General features: G+C 31.9%; 2 long non-coding RNA genes across 4 annotated transcripts in view; both read left to right on the top strand.

Annotated features, from left to right (window-relative positions):
* LOC111087644 overlaps positions 1-11,502 on the top strand; it is a 35,480-nt gene extending 23,978 nt beyond the window's left edge. Inside the window, exons 2-3 of one of the 3 annotated variants that reach the window (XR_002612307.1) lie at positions 9,691-9,763; positions 11,480-11,502. This is a non-coding gene — a long non-coding RNA (uncharacterized LOC111087644). Of the gene's footprint in view, positions 1-9,690; positions 9,769-10,384; positions 11,058-11,479 lie in introns of those variants that run through there. The other 2 variants (XR_002612306.1, XR_002612305.1) reach the window with 2 other exon arrangements.
* On the top strand, positions 1,239-4,885 carry LOC111087643. The gene is made up of 2 exons (XR_002612304.1): positions 1,239-1,525; positions 1,822-4,885. It is a non-coding gene; the product is annotated as an uncharacterized LOC111087643 (long non-coding RNA).
* Positions 11,503-13,059: the final 1,557 nt, after the last annotated feature.

The following is a 13,059-nucleotide window of genomic DNA, read 5'->3' as shown; positions in this document are numbered from 1 at the left end:
ATAATAGATCTACATGTAAAGAAAACAATAAAGTAAAGTAATGGTATTTATAATAGTGTACAGAGTATGAAACATTTATGAGCATACAGTGTATGACACAGTTTTACAAATTCAAACAAAGAAACTCAAAATCGAAGAATAAAACATGTAGTATAGGGTTATTCCATGTCAAATAATTACCCCAAATCCCCAAAATTTTCCCTGGTGACCATCTCCATTGTCTATAACATTTTGCCCAGGTGTACATCTATGTAAATGATAACAGCATGCAAAATTTCAGTAAGAAATTTTAATTACTTACAAAGTTATGTCAACTGAAGTTGAGGGGGTAGCACCATATTTTCACTCATGACTCCACCATCTTATAACAGAGGGTTTTCATATGCTAGTAACTTTTTCATTTTAAAGTTATCAGGCTGAAACTTGCTGTACTACATGTTAAGACATGGGAAGTCAGAATTTGAACACAATTTGTCAAAATATTTGTGATCTTTTTAGACATATATAGACCTCTGAAGTTAGACTTTTATTTATTATGGAATTATATTTTTCAGCTTTTTAGGTAGCTATACCACCTGTTTATTCATCACAGACACCAAATATGATTTTATTTGAAAACTATACCTAGAGGTATTTGTAAAGAATAAATTTCATCTGAATCAAATATGAGACAAAATCACAAATTACAGAAATTGTGCCCTTATACCAAAGATGGTTTGACCTTGTGGGTAATTAACTATCAAAATGAGTTTTTAATACAATTAAAAATATATTTTAAGTTGTATGTTTGCCAGGTTTTGCCTTTGTGTCTCAATTGTTTTACCTTTAAATGATTTTGTGTTTTTACCTCCTATTCTGAGCAACCACTGATGCTGAAAGAACAGCAAATACAGTACCTTCATTAGCAAAATCCCCTTGTTTATACTTGCAAATTATAAAGTTCTTATTAATTTAATCACTGGGATGCAGACTTAATATAAAATAGAATATATTAATGAAATGGTGACAGTTAGTCTACGACATGTATATATGAAAAACATACAAGTTCATATATTTCATGTGTCCCAGGTTATAATTATTGTACTTTGGCAACATAAAGTACACATTTATTGATTGCATCATGTTCTCTGAGTATTTCATCATCTTCTAGGAGTAAATATTACTTCATATCCTGGAATGTTGTTTCATTTTGTGGGAATATTGCATCATATTTCCTTATATAATGACAATAAATGCTAATTATACTGTCATTGAAAAATTGCACTACATTGTGAGAGGATCAAGATGGCTTCAGGCAGTTCAGCTCTGTGTAGAGTAGGGAAATACCTAAATAAGTTGACACACTCTAGAAAAACAGGACTTGTTACTATTGGTGATAAGGAACTGCTACAATGGCAATGTGGAATTCACTTTACTGACCAGGACCAAATGTGTCTCCATCATGAAAAGGTGTTTTTATTATGATATGAAAGTTTACCAAAATACTTCTCAGCTCCATTTTCTGTCCATAAGAAGCACATTACAAGTAAGTTCAACATTCAGTATATATATATATATATATATATATATGTAAATAAAGAGTACTTAAAATATTAGCCTACCTTAAATACATTGCTGATTTTGCTCAAAAGATTTTATGTGATACTTTATATGTTTGTTTTATTTTCGTAAGTATGATCTATTTTTATGTTAAATCAGTGATTACTCACATAGGTATTATGATAATAACTGTGTAAATTTCTAGAGCAACATCAATTATCAAATATCCTAGTTTCGATAAATGTTTTAAGTAAATAATCTTTTGACATTTGTGCTTTACAGAGTTACTAAGAGTGGATGATCAGACAACAGCCCTGCAACTACACTTAAAACCTGGACAAAAGCTGTGCCCTCAATGCTGTAAAAGAAATGAGGATAAAAGAGAATGTCATTCTGAGGTAGAAATACTTGGTGAAGAATATAAACCAGTGGAAAGTTCAGTTGACTATGTTAACAAAGCTGCCCAATCTCACGACTTTATACCCCTCAAAATATCAGTTAGTAAATGAGATAAATTATCATACAGAAAAGCTCCACACAGCTGTCAAGGCCAAATGTGCCCATGCCCTGGACTTACATATGGGTGACTTTGAATCTACAGAAGATGAGGGTGAAACTAACAATGACCTGGATAGACTGATTGCTCTCTTGAAAGACAAAGTTAAAGTTTCTACCAGACAGGAAAATATAAGGTAATTAACCCTCACACCAGAAAACTGGACTGGGAGAAGACAATGCAGGAGTTTGGTGTAACAAAATATATGGTGAAGGTAGCTGAAGAAAAAAGGTAGCTTAGCTGATCATGATATAAAAAAAGGGAGAGGCATTTCCCAGGCAGTGACTGACAGGACTGTGGATTTGTTCCAGTCATATGAATATTCCCACATGTGCCCTGGTAAGGAGGAGTATGTCACAATTAGGGTGAATGATTCTAAAGATTATAAAAAAAACAATTTCAAAGTGCTTTACCATGAGTATACCAAGAAAAACCCACATGATAAGGTTGGATTCTCTAAATTTTGTGAATAAAGACCCAAGTGGTGTATTCCAGTCCCTGCATCTGGCATGTATTCAGAATGTGTGTGTGTGTGAAAAGCACCAGAATGTCAAACTTATAACAGCTGTTATTTCTGGCAACAATGACTACAAAGACATTCTGGGAAAAATGGTTTGCAGTACAGAAAACTGCAACTGCATACTCCATCTTTGTGAATCATGCCCAGGTAAAACTGCTGTTCAGAAATATTTATCAGATTTATTTACTTCACACGATTTTGACTTTTACAATGTAAATTGTATACAAGCAGTGGGTTCACACTGACAGGACCAGTCTTGTGTATCTAACAGTGTGTTCAGGAGCTCACACAGATAGCCTATGATGTGTTTGATGGTCTCTGTCAGCACCATTTGATTGCCAAAGTTCAATCCAGCTACATCAGAAAGCTGAAGGAAGATCTTCATGAGGATGAGGCAGTTGTTTTACTGGACTTTGCTGAAAATTACAGCTTCATCGATCAAGGTGCTCTGTAACAGGTGGCCATATTGGCTAGTCGTTGGACTTTAAGTCCAGTTACAATAGATTTATATGAAATCCAGGTATATCGTCACTAGTGGAGTACACAAGTCACCAACTTGAGGAAGTTTACAATAAGAATAAAGAATCAACTCAAGAGACTGAGATTCAAAATACAACACTTTAATGCAATATATTAAGATACTTGCTACATCGAAATTACCAAAAGTATCTTGGAACATGTTAATATCAAATCGATTAAATTCATCAATTTGAGCCAGTAGCTGTTCTTCAATTAAACTTCCTATAACATCCATTAAATTACTTGACACTACCGGCAAGTCATTAATTAATACATTGAAAGAAATCTGTTCAGATATAACTTAATATTAAGCATATATCTTAATATCTCTCCTTGTTTTCTTAACAACAATCTTACATCAAAGTTTTGACTAATCCCTTTTTTTGGATGTTGTGTCCAGGTTAATGTAAACTTTTCTCTGTTATGGTGGTGTCGATTTATAGATAATGTAAACAATATTGTTTGGACTGTAACTTAGTTTATACTTGACATAAATCCTTCCTTTCATGGTCAAGCATTGTTGTGTAACTTCTCGTGCATTCATTAGCTGTGCTCAATTTTTCTGCATATTATATGTATGTATAACACACATGACATTTTATGATATTATAAATTTCCTTTCCTTGAAGCATTTGAATATAGTGTAAAATACTTCAAATGCTTCAGCTGTGCAAGGCCATCACTGGGACTATTCTCAAACCACAGTCCACCCATTTGTGGTATATATTACATAATGGAAAGTGAGTTAAAATGCTGGAATGTATGTATTATTTCAGATTAACTCAAGCATGACACTGTCACTATACATACATTTATTTCAATGAAGGTGCCATTCATGAAGAAGACCCCATATTTCAGTGATGGGGCTGCTAGTCAATATAAAAACTTCAAGAATTTGACTAATCTATGGCACCACAAAAATTACAATAGACTTGAAGCAGAATGGTATTTGTTTTTGCAACAAGCCATGGCAAGAGCTCACGTGATGGTATTAGTGAAGCACCTAGTCGTTTGGGCCAGCTTGCAGGCAACTAACTGTGAACGACCAAATTTTGACAGCAACTCATATGTTCAACTGGGCAACTGCAAACATTCACAGAGTTGAATTTTATTCTGTGCCTGCTAATGATGTTGCAAGCAATGCAGCAAAGTTTCATTTGTCTGAATGTTTTACGGAAGTGCAGACTGTTGCAAGCACCCAGTCTCATCACTGCTTCATTCCAGTCTCTGAAGTGGAAATGCAGATGAAAAGGCTCTTTGCATATAATGATTTTACCAGGGTCACTTTAGGTGAGAAGCAGTCAACAGTAATTTCTAGTGCACTGCCTGATTTCATGAACCATAATAATTTGCAGCTTGGAAAGTATGTTTCATGTATTTATGACAAGGAATGGTATGTTGCAAGCATTGTTAAATGTTCTGTGATACACTGTGATGTGTTTAGCAACTTCATGAAGCAATCACACACAGGAAATCTCTCCTGGCCTCCTGCATCACATAAAGATCAGTTTTAGGTGCCATTCCAGAAAGTAATTTCTGTGATTAATGCTCCTGAACAAAATGGATATAGTGCTCGTTTATATGCTCTCTGCACATGATGAGGCTCTAATTAAAAAGAAATTGCCAGCATTTTGAATATGTTGAGCTGTGATTGCTAACATAATCGAAGTATTTATGTTTCAATTTCTTGTCTACATCTGTAATTTAGTTATTTAGTAATTTGGAAGTAAAAAAACATTTTGCTTCATAAAGTTTTGTGTTTGTTAATAATATTTTATTATAGTGGTAGGCTCAGAATAGAGGGTAGAATGTGAAATCATTTATGGGCGAAAGCTTTGAGACACATTGTTGAAAGTTGGTATATATATATATATATAGCCAAAATATGTATTCTAATCATATTAAATACTCATTATGCTAAGTAATTACCCACATAGTCAAACCACCTCAGGTATAAGGGCACTATTTTTGCATTTTGTGATTTTGTCTCATATGTGAACTTCGGGTAGAGCTTAACAGTCAACTTGATTCAGATGAAATTTATTCTGTACAATTACCTATAGGTATAGTTTTCAAATAAAATCTTAGTGAATAAACAGATGGTAGTGCTACCTAAAAAGCAGAAAAATATAATTCCATAATAAACAAAGTCCAACTTCAGGGGTCTATATCTCTAAAAAGATCAAAGGTATTGCTCAAATTTTGATTTACTATGTCTCAAACATGTAGTACAGTAAGTTTAACCTGATATTTTTAAAATGAAAAAAGTACTAGCATTTGAAAACCCTCTATTGTAAGTTGGTGGAGTCATGAGTGAAAAAACAGTGCTACCCCCTCAACTTCAGTTGACTGTAAATTTGTAAGTAATTAGAATTTCTTACTGAAATATTGTATGCAACTATCATTTACATACATGTGTATCTGGAACAAAAGTCATAGAAATTGGAGATGGTCACCCAGGGACTTCTGCATGATTTGCATGGAATGACCCTGTTAAAGAAAAAAGTAGCTAAAAGGTGTTCTCCTATGAAATGAACTGAGGCTAAATTATTGCAAAGTAAAATGTAAAGTTATGAGGAAGGCAAACTTAGCTGAATATGTAGAAATGTCTGAATGCCTGTTCACAAAGTGATAAATATATGGTTTTGAATGAACTGTACATGCGTATTTTAGCCCTAAATAAGTCGAGAAATTACACTTGGGTTAAGTGTTGTTTCTGTGATATACTTTGCAAATATAAAACTAAATTTAAAATGCAAGCCAATCTTTACGTGATGACAACAACATTGTGCCATAGTGTGGCATACTAGTTGCATTAAGAAGTTTGACTAAGCAAAAAACAGTTAAGGTGATTCTGAATGGAAAACTAATATGCAATCTGTACTCTTTGGACAAAGGCCCTTCTAACGATATGAGATTTGTAGTGTTTGATCAAGAAATTTGCGTGAAATGTTCTGGAAAGACAAACACAAGTGTATCATTTATATAGATAAATTACTTTGTTAATCATAAGCTCTTGTATATGAAAATATATCCTACATGCATAGTAGTACAAATCCTGAAAATACAGTTAACAGCCTCCATATTTCCACAGGACTGCTGTACTAAAAGTACTGAATTTTTATTTATGAAAATAAAAATTACTTCATGATAATTTCAGACAACTTTTTATATTAATAAACTTAATTACCTTAAAAAATCTCAAAAATAAAAGAAAACAAAAAACATGAATAGTTTTGCACCATAGACCTGCATCAGTCATCAGTTAATTGAATAATTAAATAATTCTAATTCTGCAAAGATGTTTATTATTCTGAACCTCTGTGTACTGGATAAAATCAACAAATCTAACCTCAATTTTAAGTTTATCCAAAGAATATGAAAAGTGATGCTGTAATCTGGTTTCGAAATGATTTTTACAGAGAATTTCCATATCAAGAAACTTTTTAAAACTAGATTACAGCTATGTTTATATCTATGGTGAAACTGCATTATAATGCAATAGTTGGGGTCCATAAAATGTGACCTCATTAAATGTGGGGTTGCATTATTTCGGGGTACCCATAAATGGTCATTTTTCATATCTTTTGCATTGTTGTTCAGTACATGAAATGTTTTGTTATTCATTTGAGAACTTCAGATACCCAAATTAATGCCCAGTTCTTGTTACACATACCTTCTATTATAACTTCTTTTTATCTTATGCCCCAGCCATTTTAAGAACAAGAAAAACATAAACTACAGTATGTCAAAATTATCACATGATTGTGTTTATTAATTACACTGTTGGCATGGTTAACTGCAGTACAATATTTGTTGTTTTGCACAAATAAACGTGTGAAAATAAAATGCTGAACATTGCTGACATTTCATATGCTTAACTTTAAAGAATAGAAACCAAGCACACAAAACTTAAAGTTCATAAAAAACAACAACATGAAGTTACATAAGAAAAACTAATAACGTGCAAAGTGCATCAAACATCCATTGTTTATTATTTCAAGAAATCGTCTAGTGTTCATTGTCTCATTCTATCTGACTTCTGGCTATGAGCAAAGTCTAGTATGCTTCTTAGCTGCAGGATACATATGTTGTCAACATCTTGGCTGTAAAGAAAAATTGGAAAATTGTTGAATTACACTACAAAATCTTAATTGAAAACTGTCAAAACTCGCAAATTTAATGATAGAAACTTGGGAGCCAAACATTGACCATGTTATATCCGAATTCACGTTTTATCAGGGTGCACTTTGAGGGGCTTTTATTGTATCTTATGTGAATTTATTACAGTCATCGTGATGTGGACTTCTAGCCCGATATAATTTCAACTTGGTTCCCACTAATGTTACATTTTATGGATGGGTTCATTATAAAACTTGTGTCAATAACAGGGGGGAAAATGTTATATTTTCTTTAAACACGTTTGAAAGAAAAGGCATAAAACTTGTAGATCCTGGTCTTTTTACCATGCTCGTTGGGGATTACTGCAAAAACTATTTTTACCAAGGGTTCATACAGGCTGTACTGCAATCATAGCCTATTTATACATAATCCATTGGGGAATATGTTTTTATAATAATAGTAATGATATTTTGTGCAATGTACAATTTTAAATGTTGTGTTTTTGTTTTATTGCATTAATACAAGGATTAACATAACATTAAAATTTGCAAGTATCAAATTACTGGTCTTATTGTGTATTGAAAATGAAATAGTTCATTCATATTTGTAATTTATAACATTGTTGAAAGGCTGGAGTGACTAAGTGGATAAGAAATACTGCTTCATGAGCATTTGCCCTGTGATCAGAAAGTTGCAGGTTCTAGACATGCCACAACTTCCACCAAAACCAAATTTAAGAAAGTAAGAGGTGTGATGTTACAAATATAACACATAAAGAGTGTAAAAAAGTAACTTTATGAATTATTGAAAACTAAAACATAAACTCATACAAATTATAAATTACAATTTAATATAGTATAAACACAGATTTTGCATTTTATTCAACATTAAAGAATATAGTTATGCAATTATTAACTATAAACAATTCATTGTAAAAGAATGGTAAATTTACACTAAAATACCCCAACAGTTGGAAATGGGTGCTTCCAGCCAGTTTCTTTACCTCTAGTCAACAGAGAGCCTTAGTAGTTTTGCAATAACCCAAAAACAAATACAACATTCCTGCATCTGAAAAGGCAAGCAGGTTTGGTAACAATGGGAATCAAGCCCAAGATCCTTGAATCATGAGGCAACTTCCATAATTCCAAGGTCATGTTTGTCCAAAGCTGAACAAATTTGAGTTATAATATAAAAACAGAAAACTTGTAATGCTAAAAATTGGTTTACAATACCTGCAGTAGGCATAACACAGATAGTCTATTGTGTAGTTTTGTGCCAAACACGAAACAAACATAATGGCAGTATTTCAATTGGATAATTAGAATAATATTAAACCCTAATTTAGAGTACTGTATTGCAAACAATTTCCACTCTGTCATGGCAGCAACATATGGTTCAGGATGGCCAACATTATCTTTTTGTAGTCATTTCAGCCCTTTGTTCTTTTATTAGATGACATCCTGTGCCAGCAGTGATATTTCAGTGCTATTTCTTGTGCTTAGAGTGAACTAGTTAAAACTGGAATATTCTTTGCTGGCCAAACTATGGTGTCAACTGAAACTGATAGCTAGTCAATGCTGTCAGGGAACAGAGGTTATGAGGTGATGCCATCCACTGGACAAAGTGCTGTGATGTTGAAAATCCATATGTATTTTTGTTGTTCAGTTCTTCTTGGAGTTTATTGTGACTAGTTCAGCAGAGATTTATTTTGAGAGATAAAAGCTGGTGAGCTATTCACTAACCCATTAGTGGGAAACATCCATTTGTATAGGCAGTTATGTATGCTGTTTATACTGTGTAAATAAAGATTATTTTCTTTGTAATTTAAATGTGTCCAATCTATTTTTCATAAAACTTAAAATTCAGTCGGGTTATAAATTAGAGAACACTCCTTTCTTGGTAGAATCTGATATTATTTGTGAGTTTTCCTGTCTGATACTTGTTGGAAAATCAGTTTTACCTAAGAATACTACAATAACAGGTTTCAAAACTTTATGCAATAAGGTCAGAATTATAATAAATGTTAGTATGTATATCTTCACTGTTACTTGGTCGAGACTGTGAACAAATGGTTAATATAAATTGTAGAAAAAAACTCAAAATATGTTTTTGATACATGAATCTGACTACTCTGAGAAATTTTTGATTTTTTTTTATTTAGTTAAAGAAATCATGATTTGTAAATATATGATATATGACTTAAAAGTTTTATTGTGGTTTCTTCAGAATAAGATGTAAACACAGAGTTACAGTATGCAGGCTTTTCATCAAGAGGCTAGAGAAACTATAATATTTTGATTGAGATATAGATTTTATTAACTTCAGCACTTTAAATTTTTTTTGATAAAGTCTAAATATCTGGTGTGTAGGTAAATAATTTTGAAGTTTATGTTTTTTAACAATTTTATTTGAAAACTTTTTATTGGATTTACAGGGCAGATTATTGGAAATCCCAACCACGCAAGTTCTGTGAATTTTGTCAGTGTTGGTTTGGAGATAATAAAGCTGTGAGTAGTATTTCATTACCAATAGTTTGTTACAGACATCACTGATAAAAATATCAATTTGTTTATGGAGACAAAAAATTTTGTACTTTTGGTCATTATTATTACATACACACGGTACTGTTATCATTATTGCTATTTAGAGTTACACTATTGAATATCATAAGTTGGTGAAACAGTGAAATCTAATAGGTCAATATTCATGATAAAGATAATACTAAAGTACCTATTGAAGTGCAGTTTGTATGGCTTTGATGTTAATAAAATTCGTTGTGCAGCTGTGCTATAATTTGTATAATATGTAGAGAAATGTTAGTAAGGGAAACAGAGTTTACTTTTATAAACTAATTTACACAAGTATCACTATAGAATTCTTAAAAATAGGCCTGTTTCAACCAGCAAACATTTTTATGAATGTATTAAAAAATGTATGAAACACTATCAGAGTTTTGAATTATTCCTTTTTGGTTCTGTACTGAAAAACTAAATACAAAGGGTTGAATATGCTATATTTAAACACTTTTGAATATACAAATCAGCAAATTATATAAACTATAGCCAGTATAAATTTTCAGTGGAACAGAATTTATTAGAAGTTCAGAACTAGATTTTGATGTTTTGCAGATAGCGCAATAGCACTGAAAAGAGAGCACTTTTGGGAAGAGTATTTAACAGTCCTTTCCAATGTAGAATATTCATACCACAAATCATAAAGATGTGTTGAATATGGGGATTTAGAATTTCCAAAATGGAAATATTCTTTCTACTTAATGTTATTGGAAAACAAAGGATTATGGATCAACTTTGGAACCCAGGACTATTCAAATAGGAGACCTGCCACAAATCATACCCCTGTTGCTCTGTCTTGTAACAAAAGACATACTGACTGAGATGATAGATATAGTGCCTCTGGACTTATGTGCAATCAGATTGTTGAGATGAGTATTGGGAAAACTGTCATCCTTGCACCTGAGATGGATTATAGAAAGCCTGCAGGGAGGATTTGTGCTTTTGACATGAAAACCTTAATATGAAGTGTTTTTCAATGGAAACTATGCTGCAAAGTTATTGTCAATATTCATGGTCATCATATAGGGCACAACTGGACATGGATATATGGACTGTAACAACATGCATTGCTCCATAATCATTTTAATGTAATGCATTCGACCTCAGTTTTTCATGAAACTTATTGTATTGATCATTTTAAAGCTTTTTTTTATTAATGTAATATAATTGCAACCAAAATTGTTTTGAGGAGTATTGGTAAATAAGTAAACCAAGTCATCTTAGGAGGTGGCATTATTTTGAATGGTATGTACCATTAGCAGTTATAGTGGTTTTATGTTAAGAAATTTTAGTATATGTGTTTTAAGTTTTTAACTTGTTTTTTGATAATTCTGAAGAAAAGCCCAGAAGTTATAAAACCAGTACAAGAATAAATTTTAAAAGTTTTATAAGTTTATTTCATTACATAACTATTCCCTTGAAGTGAATAGTACTTCCCAATTAGCTCTGGAACATAAAACTTGGGCCTCCCTTGCTGCAGCTTCCTCGTGGGACAAGAATATATTGATATTTCAATGCACACATGCAAATTAGTATTGTGGCTACATCCAACAGTGGAGTGCCAGTAGGATACAGATGTGGTAGTTAGATGGTAATTGCCATTTATAGTAAATTCCTGCTGCTGAGCAAAACTATTTGACCCTTTCACAGGTCGAAGGAGCCCAACTGGGGAAGGATACTCGTGCAACAATGCATATGGTAATTCTGAGCTTTCTTAACGTATTCTAAAAAAAATGGTAGGATTTTGTGAAGGTTACAAGTGTCTTGTACACAAATAATGATATTATTTTAATCAAGTCTTTCTACTTAAAATATGTTATTTATCTATTGTAGTTATTTGCACTCAAACTCTGAATAGTTCAAGTGCAAGGTGATTTCCATTTTAAGTATAAAAATACTTTTCTTCATTTTACCCTTTTGGAGCTTCATTTGCATAACCTCTAGAATCTCCTAAATGAATATCAAAAGTTTTTTAAGGTATATGTTTATATTTCATTTTACTTTCACTTTACCATATCACTAATTGTAGATATTATCATCAACATACAGTGCAATGAAATGTTTAAAATTAAGTAACAGAAAAATTTACATGTCTTTTATTTTTTCCTAGAATATCTTAAAAGAACTTCTTTTGGTTATATTAATAATTTCAGGTATTTTCCTTTTCACATATAGTTAATTTTCCTTTCCTGCTCTTTAACATTTATTATTCATCTTGACAGAAATCAACAGTGCCCTTGGGGCGTATTACAGTATCTCTGGCAGAGATGCTCAAGCCTTCAGCAAAATATTTGTGCACTCACATAATATCGTAAGCTTTGAGAACTGAGGCAAAGTTTGAGATACATTTAAAAATTGTTTAAACCTTTCAAATATGCATTTTAAAACATAAATAATACATAATTAACTAAAGTATAAACGCAAAATCTAAGAACAATTTAACTTTTTCTCTAACTATAACATATTTAAGTAAAAACCACGGACAAAGCAGCCAACAATTCTAGTGGCAGTTACATCTACCCGAAGACAACAACTGATTGCCAATTTCAAAATAACTATTGTTCGATTATAGTATAAAATGATCTCTTTCTAATGTTTATAAACATGTGCATCAAATAAGTACATCTGGCTTGTATATCTTAAGGTTAAATACAAAAGGTGGGTGTGGCATCTGTTAGGTGTTGGCAAAATTCATTTCTTGTTTCAACTAAACTCAGCCAAGGAACTTTGGAACATATGTGTAAAATAGCACAGTAGATGTAATTTTTGTCAAGACATACAATTACATACTGAAGTTCTATGGCTCAAGTTAGAGACTGAGAAAGTTCATATTTATGAATGCTTAGCAACAAAACAAAAATTTAAGTATTTTTTTTTAATGTTTCTTTTGAAATAACAAAATTAAAACTTAGATAACAAAACTTTTAATTATAACATACACTATAATGTTAATTTTATTGATATACATTGATAGTCAAATTTTTCAATTAAATTTTGAAAGCAACTCAGTGACTTGTGCAGAAAAGAATTTAATGGGGTGACCATGTTGAAAGGGTTAATAATCACTTGACAGTCGGCTTAACCTGACACATTACAGTTATTTATACATTAATTTTACAAAATAGGAGAAAAAATAATATATAAATCACAATTCTGAAAGACTCGGTATCTTTACATAATTACATCTCAAATAAAAGTTTTTACAGTGTACTAAACCAGCTATTGTGGCA

The sequence above is a fragment of the Limulus polyphemus genome, unplaced genomic scaffold, assembly GCF_000517525.1.
Source record: "Limulus polyphemus unplaced genomic scaffold, Limulus_polyphemus-2.1.2 Scaffold2418, whole genome shotgun sequence".
NCBI lineage: Eukaryota > Metazoa > Arthropoda > Merostomata > Xiphosura > Limulidae > Limulus > Limulus polyphemus.
Note: the sequence above shows the minus strand (reverse complement) of the source record. Positions and strands in the feature narration are given on the sequence as shown.